This window comes from Chiloscyllium plagiosum, chromosome 7 (assembly GCF_004010195.1).
Source record: "Chiloscyllium plagiosum isolate BGI_BamShark_2017 chromosome 7, ASM401019v2, whole genome shotgun sequence".
In the NCBI taxonomy this organism is placed as follows: domain Eukaryota; kingdom Metazoa; phylum Chordata; class Chondrichthyes; order Orectolobiformes; family Hemiscylliidae; genus Chiloscyllium; species Chiloscyllium plagiosum.
In genome coordinates, this window is record NC_057716.1 from 39,853,554 (window position 1) to 39,864,081 (window position 10,528).

General features: G+C 39.7%; 1 protein-coding gene and 1 pseudogene across 1 annotated transcript in view; one reads left to right on the forward strand and one right to left on the reverse strand.

The window, feature by feature from the left end:
• Positions 1 to 10,528, forward strand: part of pde1a (phosphodiesterase 1A, calmodulin-dependent) — a 520,230-nt gene that overhangs the window by 211,336 nt on the left and 298,366 nt on the right. The window lies entirely within an intron of this gene.
• Positions 386 to 535, reverse strand: LOC122552067 (annotated as a pseudogene).

The window sequence follows — 10,528 nt, forward strand, 5'->3', positions numbered from 1 at the left end:
TGAAGCTTGGGGCAGCTGCCGCCAAGGCGCGGTGGGGAAAGACCACCGTGTAACATCTGCCTGTCTGAGAAGAACAGGGGGCCCACGCAGTCATTTGGGCTCTGCTGACACCTCAGCTAAATATATGGGCATATGATTGAAAAATGTACAGACCTGTATAAAAATGATAAATTCTGATCTCCGTATGTACATGTTTCCATATGTATGGCATGACCAACAGTACAGACCATCAAATTATTTTATGAATAAAGTATATTTTTGAAATAAAAAAAAATCCACCAAGAGTAGGTCAGCACAACCAAACGATCCACCAACATCCAATCACGATCCAGCGATGGTCTCCAGCAGCTCCGACGACTCGCAACACGATCTCCGTGGTTTCTCCCCCGGCAGCATACGTCTGCTGCGTCGAACCAACAGCACTCGAGCAGAATCTCTTCCTCTGGTCCTCAGGAACTACACATATTCCGAGCCAAGGGCTCGTCCTGGGAGAACCACCTTGGTGATCATGGTATCTCCCCTGCCAGGTAAGTATCCAACACCACTAATCCAGAATCGGGTTTCCAGCATCTGCAGTCATTGTTTTTACTTGGAAGAATTTACAAGTTGATCAGTAAACCCCACCTCAAGATCAACATGACAATGCTGTATCTTGCAAGTTTTTCTCATGTGATGTGGCGGTATTCTTGCTGGCTGTGGTGAGTTCCCAACTGACGCTCACTGTTATATACTTTAATAGCCCAACTCACCGTGGTTTGCGATCATCTGAAACTTACTATGCAAATTAACTAGATGGAAACTTCCCATTGAAATCAGAAAGGATCCCTGGCAGGTTAAGCTTGAAATGTGCTGCAAAAGATCTCCTTGTTGAACACTGGACAGCAGTACCGCAGGCATGCTCCATGGGCACTGCTCACATGCACCCCACATTCGCATCCAATGGCCTCCAACATGTGCGAGCATCTATAGCCCCATATGACCGGTGTACAGTCCTCTTAAAGGATGGTCCTGCACTTCAGTCATGCACCTTGATCTGTACTGACAACTATAATTATAATGTGACAGCAAGGACACATTGCGTCAGGGACACACACATAGCTCATGGACTCTTGGACACCCCCTGCCATCTTATAACCTGCCAGCTGCTGTCCTACCCACTACCTGACCCAGCCATCCTACTGATTCATTCATTTATCCATTCACTAGTACTCACGCTGGATATTCACGCTTAGCCTATGGGTAGTTAGTGCTGTAAAAAAATGGTCATAGATTCTGTACTAATCCTCTTCGCTGTTCTCTGTTTGGGTATCTGTGCCAGGAGAATTCTTCTGGCTGCTGCATTGAAACTCAGACTTTTGTAAATGTATCCAGAAAAACGTAAAGTTTTTGACCAATCAGCAAGGTGCACAGCAGTTCTAATGACGATTAGTAAATTTGGGCCAAAATAGAATTTAGCGATTTGGAATAATACTTCATGTTTAAAAAATTAACTGATCTTACTCTATTTCAAGATGAACAATAATTTTTATTTCAAATGATAGTAGGAAGCAGAGGGTAATACTGGAAGGAGAGTTGTTGACTGGAGGCCTGTGGCTAGTGGTGTGCCTAAGGGGTCGGTGCTGGGCCCATTGTTGTTTGTTATCTATATCATTGATTTGGATGAGAATATATAAGTTATGCTTAGTCAGTTTGCAGATGACACTAAAATAGGCGGCATCATGGACAGTGAGAAAGGTTATCAGAACTTGCAACAGGACCTTGATCAGCTGGGGAAATGGGCCAAGAAATGGCAAATGGAATTTAATTTAGATAAATACAAGGGTCTTGCATTTTGGAAAGTCAAATCAAGGTAGGCGTTTCATGGTGAATGGTAGGGCCTTAAGGAGTGTAGTGGAATAAAGGACCTTGGAGTTGAGGTGCATGGTTCTCTGAATGTGGAATCACAGGTAGACAGGGCAGTGAAGATGGCTTTTGGCACCCTGGCCTTTATCAGTCAGGGCACTGAGTGTAGAAGTTGGGAAGTTATGTTGCAGTTGTACAGGACGTTGGTAAGTCCACACTTGGAGTATTGTGTTCAGTCTTGGTTACCTTGCTATAGAAGGGATGTTAATAAAGGGCAAGAGTGCAGAAGAAATTTACAAGAATGTCGCCAGGATTTAACGGTCTGAGTTACAGGGAGGGTTTGGACAAGCTAGGACCATTTTTCTTTAGAGCGTAGGAGACGAAGGAGTGGATCTTATAGACGTTTATAGTATCATAAGAAGCATGGATAGGATGAATGCACTAGAGTCTTTTTCCCAGTGTTGGGGAATCGAGGACTAGGCAGCATCAGTTTAAGGTTAGGGGAGAAAGAGTAAAAGGGAACCTGAGGAGCAACTTTTTTACACAGAGGGTGGTAAGCATATGGAATGAGCTGCCAGCAGAAGTGGTTGAGGCGGGTACATTGATAACATTTAAAAGGCATTTGGACAAATACATGGATAGGAAAGGTTTAGAAGAATATGGGCCAAGTGCAGGGAAACGGGGTTAGCATGGATGTGCATTTTGGTCGGCATGACCAGTTTGGGCCGAAGGGCCTGTCTCCATGCTGTAGGATTCTATGACTCTATATGATTCGCATCTTACAAGCCAAAGAGCAATTTGAGAGAGTGCATGAAAGAAACATAATATTTCAAAATATTATATTTGTAGCCTTTTGCAAGCTTACAAGATGGGATAAGGCATTATATAAATGTAAATATCATTTCTGCATACTTCACTGCTTTATGGAATTATATGCAATAGATTTTGTGCCTAATTCCTGTGCCACTGAATTTATTTTATTTCCTCTTCATAGTCTTTATAGTCCTGACTGCTGACTTTACAGTCCTACTTCTGTACCACTGTTAATGTTGAGTTTCTACTTTGTCATCCTGAATGGAATATTGTTTTAAATGGTTCATTTACAGATGAATGCATAGACATTAGAGCACAGAATCAGTCCTTACGGCTTATCTCAGTCTTTCGTCAGATCTTTCTAATTTTCTTTCTTTTGTGTATGTGTCTAGTTTACTTTTGCCAATATTTACCTCAGTTACTTCATGAATAGCAAGACACAGATTCTAGCGATTCTCTGAGAATAATCCTTGGATATATTAACAACTGCCTTATTTCGGGGCCTTCTTTTACAGAACGTTTCCACTTGTGAGTGAATGTATCTACCCTATTTCTGTTCATCTGTCAGATCTATAGTTCTCAGGTTTTGTTCTATCTTACTTTTGTATGTAGAAAAATTAGCTGTCCACCAGCCCTCTGGAATTATCTCCTGTTATATAGAACTTATTAGTGTATTAACTTTCATCTGCTATGTATTCCTGTATTCCATCAGCTTGTCCATGTTCTCTTCTATCTCTCCTCACAGTTCAGAGTACTTCCTAATACACTGTAAATTTTGAAGTGGTGCCCTGGAAACCTGAACATAGGTGATAAATATAAATCAAAGAGGCAATGGTCTAATACACTACTGACCCCAGGTATACCTTCCTCCAGCCTGCAAAACAACTCTTCATTGTTATGCTGTTTCCTATCACTCAGCCTGCTTTGTATCCATTGTTGATAAGCCTGTTGTTTGATACAAGCCATGATAAAACTGGTAAGGATCTTGATGAGGCAACTGTTGAAGTGAACGAATTACCTTTCTCTCCAAGTCGTGACTATTATTTCACAACACAAAAGCTTCTTCCAATGTCTAAAAACTTATTTGCAATGACAATTTGTTTAAAGGTGAGACCCTGCCATTACCAAGCTAGTTTTAGTATTTCACTTGTGACTTCCTCAACTTCTGCCACCTCTCATTGATGCCATTAAGCTGCAAAGCTTCTTCATGAAGAGCACTCGAAGTTTTGAAGACTGGGAATCTATCTCCACTTGCAGTTCTTTGCCTGTGATAGGTGCTCTGTTAAACATTGCAACAAGGGAGCACTGAGTTTCAAGTAGATACCCTGTCTGTTATAATTGTTAAAATATTGGAATGACAGGTGTAAGCTTCTTGAAACTTACCTTAAAGCCTAAGAAAATCCGCTATGATAGATAATGTGAGTTCTCACAGTGGTTTGAGTTGTTATTATACCTTATTGTTTCCAGCGGTGTCAAATAGATGGGCCAATTTTCTTTACATTTAGGTAATATCATTGAGAGCACAACAGGGATAATATGAAACAAGACTGTCTATGGGAAACATATATTTTTCTGATCTGACCATTGTTATGTGGCATATTAGATCTCTCCATTAGCTTCAGTAACCTATATCCATTCAATTTTCAGCTACCCTATTATTAGGCTGTTCATGTGCCCTCGGTATATGTCGCATTTGCTCATTGCATCTGTTACTAACTATCAACAAATGAATCTGATGACTAGGGATTCCTTTCTGTGGCTGAGCTTGCCCTCATCTACTGTCACTCTTTTCAGTTCTTTTTCACTGTCTCTCTATCCCAACAGCAGTTATCCAAGTCACAACTGTTTTATGCCAGACATCCCAGCCTATATATTTTGAGGCACTTAGGAAACTTGAACTGGACTTCACTTATCCCAACCCACCAATGGGAGGAAAATTAATCTTTTACTGTCTTATCCTGCAAGTCCTCAGTGGGGCCATGTACATCGACACAGCAGGTTTATGGACATGAATTTACTGTTCATTACCTTTCACAAATATTTTCTGCTTTCACAAGCTCCTCTGTGCATTTTTTTATCTTGTGAAATTGACAGAATTCTTGCAAAGATATCCCATGTCATTACAACATCTTAACCTGAACAGGGAAATTAATGAACATAATGGAATTCATTTTCGACACTCAGACTTAGCATTTTAATCATGGTAGAAAGCACTGTTCACTGCATTTTAGCATATAAATTGATGCATTAGTATGGCAATAACTTATTCATTTCCTGCCAAGGATAGCAAGAAGCTTTACTTTTCAGCTCTCTTCAGTAACTCTGCTGCTTGCATTGCGCAGAGCATAAATGAAAGCATTCTTTTGATAATACAGTACTTCAATAAAAAGAAATATATCAGATTGCATTTTGGCAGGATGTAAATGGAGACAACAATCTCTCAAATTTTAACTCCAGTCCCCTGGGAGTACAGAAAAGCCATTTTCATGCTGCAAGATTTTCTCATTTCCGTTTTGGAACGTGACCTCCACACATGACTCAGTTCTGATACATTTATATTCAGTGCTGGTCCTTTTCACATGCTGGTTGACCCTTCAAAATAACAAGCAGAGCTTGGGCCCTGTGTTTGCACTTATGAAACAGGTGGTCTTAACCGTACACCAGTATTATAGAATCGAGTTTTAAGTGATCTCCTTTAACACCAGTTTCCTGCAGGTACTATTTGGTTTAGGACTACAGCTGGATAGAGAAACTTGAGTCTCTGGTTAGTGGTACTCCAGTAAAGTAAGACTACAGGATGTCTATTAAAGTAACTGCATTGTGTAATACAGACAAGCCAGGGATTTCCCACAGCCTGATGTATGCCCCAGTGAGCTATTATTCAGAAATTGAAACATAGATGTACTTCTTTTTATAAGGGACTGAGTTCCAACTAATAGAAATGAATTCCATATGCAGCAATATCAGTGAGTGAAATATTTTGAACAGAGGCAGAATATTGACATGTGGCTATAGCATTTACATGTTCCCAACATATAGGAGATAGTCTGACCAGAATAATAAGCAGTTTGTCTACAAATTCCCTTGATTTGACTCATTTTGGTGATGTCATTCAAAATGTTATTGGCTTTATTTTGGCTTTGCCACATTAGTGAACAGGTTGACTGTCAGTTCTTCTCAAGTCCACGGGTTTATTTTGTTTCCTATAATTCTAAAATTAATCTTGTGTTGCTTATTTTCTTCTAACACTGCATTTTATTGAATGAAATAGTATCAGCAATTGTTTTGCATACATGTTGGCCTGAACTTTCCTTTCTGCTGTAACATTTTCAATGCAACTAGTCCAATAAACTGAGGAATTTTAAATATTAAATGCAAGTTGCATCCAGCAGTAACTGATATTCTGAGATATTTTATGAAAGCTTAAAATTCATCACGCTAGCCTGTCCATAAAATTGTTGAATGGATCATTATGGTTTGATTCTGCTAAGTACACTCATATATCAGGTTTTTAAATTGAACTTATTTAGGCAAAAGGTACAAAACCAAAAAACTTTTAAATATATTCCTTCTTAATTCTTTGGGAAATTAATGAATGCATGCTAATGGAACTGCAAGTATATTATCCAAAATCTGCTATCTGAAAATCAGAAATGCCTGCAAACTGGCCATTTTTCTCCTGATGGTTCTGGACACTGCCCCCAAAACAGAGAGAGCCCATGAATGAGCCCATTCTCATTCTGATCCTAGAGGACAGGATCAGGGAGAGTTGTGTACTCACAAGACCTGTGTTCATTGCAGTGTTTTAAGATATTCCTCATTTCAATCCTCCCTGCTCCCTCAGACACAAAACTGCCTACTTCACTGACAGGATCAAGATGAGGATTTTTTTGGTAAAGATTTGCTTTTTATGGAATTCACATTTGGAATCAGAGTGTTGGAGTTGCATACTCACCACCGATTTCCAATATAATAATAGTGGGTTATGTTGTAAATAACCATCCTGAAAATGGAGTTGGCTCCATTAATTTCTACCAAATAAATTAGGAATTACCTATTGTTGTTTTCACTAAGTTCCAATGACTAGATCACAGGAGCAGTGGTGAGATTCTGCTGTGCAGAAATGGGTATCTGGCAATGCTGCTTTATGGAAAGTAAATCAGATCTCTGTGTTGCAACTCCTTTACATCATGTTATGCCACACAAGAACATATGTGTCAGTCTCTCTAATCTAAAGGTATCCAATCCAAAATTTGGGAAAATCCAAAACCTACTAATGGTTGCTGTGCTGGAACATATCCACTCGCTGTAACAGTGGAAACTGATGGTTCCATGTTGGTAGAGGAAAGTTATTTTACTGAAACTGGAGCCTGATTATCTGAATGCTGAAATCTTTCCAGTTACAGGGATGTACCTTCCCTCACTCTTCTTGTTTCTTCTTGTCCTCACTCGCCTTGTTCCTTGACCTTTTACTGGGAGTCCTCCAGATCCTTCGAGGTAACACCTCGACCCTCTTCAAAGTTTGGGTTTAGAGAATGCAGCGGACCAGCATGAACTTCAATGACACTACCATCACTATATCCCTCACTATCAACATTATGGGGTTTGTTGTTGACCAGAAACTGAACTGGACAAATAAATATAGTGGTTACAAGAGGAGGTAAGAACCTGGGATTTTCGTAGTGATTAGCTCACTTTCTAACTTCCCAAAGACAGTTAAGAGTCAACCACATTGCGGTTGATCTGGAGTCACATGTAGGCCAGACCCGATAAGGTTGATTTCCTTCCCTAAAGGGCATTAATGAACTGGGTTTTTCTAACCATCGATAATACTTCATGGTCATCATTAGACTCTGAATTTCACATTTTTAAGAAAAGAGTTCAAATTGCATCATCTGGCAGGGTTCAAATCTGGGTCCCCCGAAAATTATCTGGGTCTCCTGATGACCAGTTCAATGACAATAGCACTAGGTCAGGTCAGGCAGCATCCGAGGAGCAGGAGAATCGACGTTTTGGACAAAAGCCTTCATCAGATCATAGATGTGATAGATGACATACTGGGAAATATTTTAGGTGTTGCTTGCTCCAGCTAGAAAGATCCATTCTGGGTGACAGCAACCTCTATGGCCACTAACAGCCTTAGTATGAAGTACCTGGTCAGGGTGAAAGAAGTGTTATATTTCAATGATTCCTTGTTCACCTCAGTGACTTTTCTTGGGTCAGGTGTAGGTACAAGAAATGTACTGAAAAAATATTTGTACACAAAAATTTCTGTGAACTGTGTTATGCAAATGTGTGTACTGTACCTTCAAGAGAGTTAAAAGCAACAAAACTAGCTGACAGAACCAAGTGTTCTGAAAAGAAATATAATATAACATTTGGTTGAACAACTCAATTCACTGGTTATCTCGAAATGACAAAACAGATTTGAATTAGACCAATCAGTTTAAATTATACCCTGAAAAATATCAAATTCCATCCAGTTTGAATTTAGTATATTGACAATCTTAAAAGCCAATGACACAATCCAATGCTTGGGGGTATAATACTGGGGAAAATTGAACAGTTGAGAGGAGAACTTCTAAAAGACTGCCTGAAAAAGACTGCAGGTAAAAAGACTGCCTGAAAAATACCTCTCCTAAAAGGTACCTTTGTCAATCAGTAAGCTGTGAAGCAGAAATCCCTAAGAAGAAGAAAATAATTCAGAGAAGACGAAAGCTGCCTGCTTTTGAGATAAGAAGTTCTGTTTTGTAAATCATTAATCAGGAGTTTTATCTGACCAGTATTATAGAAGGGAAGGTAATAGACTGGATAGAGTAAGGAATTGTAAATAGTTATTGGTTAAGAAATGTTATGCTTTAAGAAATAAAGTTGTTAATTTTTACTTGAACTAGTTCTTGGCCTGTTGAATTTTCACAGATTACTGCATGGGATAAATCTTTTCTGTGTTGCTAGTTTTAAATTAAGCAGGAGAGTTTATCCCGTGTCATAACAACAGCCTTAGTCTACAGTCTCCTGTCTATCCATTGTGCTTCCACTCTCTCCATCTTCCCCTATATTTCATGGTCATGCCATGGACCAAGAATCCCAGAGGCACTGCAGCCTTGGCTCCCATTCTGGGGTCAGGTATTCCTCTATTCTCCTGATCTGAAGTAAGAACTCTCCAAAGAACAAGTCCCAAAACATAACAGAGTATCCCCACTCACTCCATCCACGCAAAATTAAGACAAAAGTACTTCATTGAAATTGGCGACTGGTTTTTCAGAAAGCGCTGGGACAGGTTTTCTCTTGCAGCTGAGCTAACCTGAATTTTAATGAGTGACAAGTAAAATCTGTCCTTCTACAAGAAACTCAGTTCCTTCAAAATCAACCTCATCAATATTTTTTCACTCTAAACCACCACACTTACTGTGCTGCTCCCACAGGAAAAAGATGTGATTAAATAAGGATGTGTATTCAGCATCCGGAGAGGGTTTTGAGATGGAGTTAGTTCTAGAGTTAAATGGCAGTTTGTTTTGTTAAAGTTCCACTGTACACAAGGGTTGTGTTTTCTGACAGCCTTGTGAACAGAAGAAACCAAAGAGCTGCGGATGCTGGAAATCAGAACCAAAATCAGAAATTGCTGGGAAAACTCAGCAGGTCTGGCAGCATCTGTGGAGAAGAAGCGGAGATAACATTTCGGGTCCTGTCTTCCATAGATGCTGCCAGACCTTGTAAATGGAGGTTACTGCAAACATGCAGAACATGCATGCAGTGTGCACTTTCTACTCGAGGAGTTAAGTTTCCTTTTAATGGTTTCTCTTTAAAGCCCTACAGATAATTGAAGATTAGTCTCACGGTGGGTGAAAAGATGATCAGTAAATTTTATTTGGGGAAGCAATTTTGTGAAAGGCAGACACAGGAACATTTTGCACCCACTCACTTGAAGCTGGCACTGACTTCCTTGCTTCACAGTTACCAATCGCAGACACAACAAGCTTCTCTTGCAAGATTGTCAGCCTGCTTTTCAATTACAGTCAACACTGTCTACGTTAGTGACCCCCAAGTGGTGCACTGCTTCTCTCGGGAATTGTATGCTGGTTTCTTCTGGAACAGTTTTCAACCCACCTGCTGAGGACTACCACGTGGAAAATTTCTTCCTGATTACAGTGGACAGCTTATGCAAGACAGAACTTAAATGTTTGGCCATGCTGTCATGTGGAAAAACTGGAATGGTAAAAGGATAGTCCAAAAAAACATTAAAATAATTTTCAACATCTCCCTCTGGTCTGCCCATCCATTTTGGGAACCAACCAACCCATGCTCCATGAATGAAAATTGTTTATGCCCTTTTGAGGTTTTAAAAAGTTATTTTATTATGTTTTTCATCTTCAACAAACTTCTATAAAATTTCTTATTATTTCCTTAGGGTGAATGATAATATGTAATAAGTTTGAGAGCAATACACTTTAGATTCACATTGTGCCATTAAACATAATTTCTTGAAAAGAGCAGTACTCCATTAATTTGATGTTTATCTTAGCAACTTTAGATTTTCTTTTTTGGTAATTTCATGACTGACTCATACTTCGGCATAGGATCCAGACTTGGATTCCAGTGTGATAGTGAGCTGCTAATATCTGTCACAGTAAGGATGAGGCAAGCATTTCAGCTGGAAGGGGAATGTGTTCAGTGACAATGAGGTGCCACAACCCAGCATTTCGGAGACTTCAAACTATACTCTGTTTTGGACATTATCACTTTAAATGTGCTTGATGCACTGGTGAGGAAGATAACTGGCATTCAACAAATAAGACCTTTTGGGGGTTAGCAGGGGAGAGCTTGAATGGTGGGATATGAAGGGGAGCAGTCTGAATGAGAGCGAGGGAAAGAG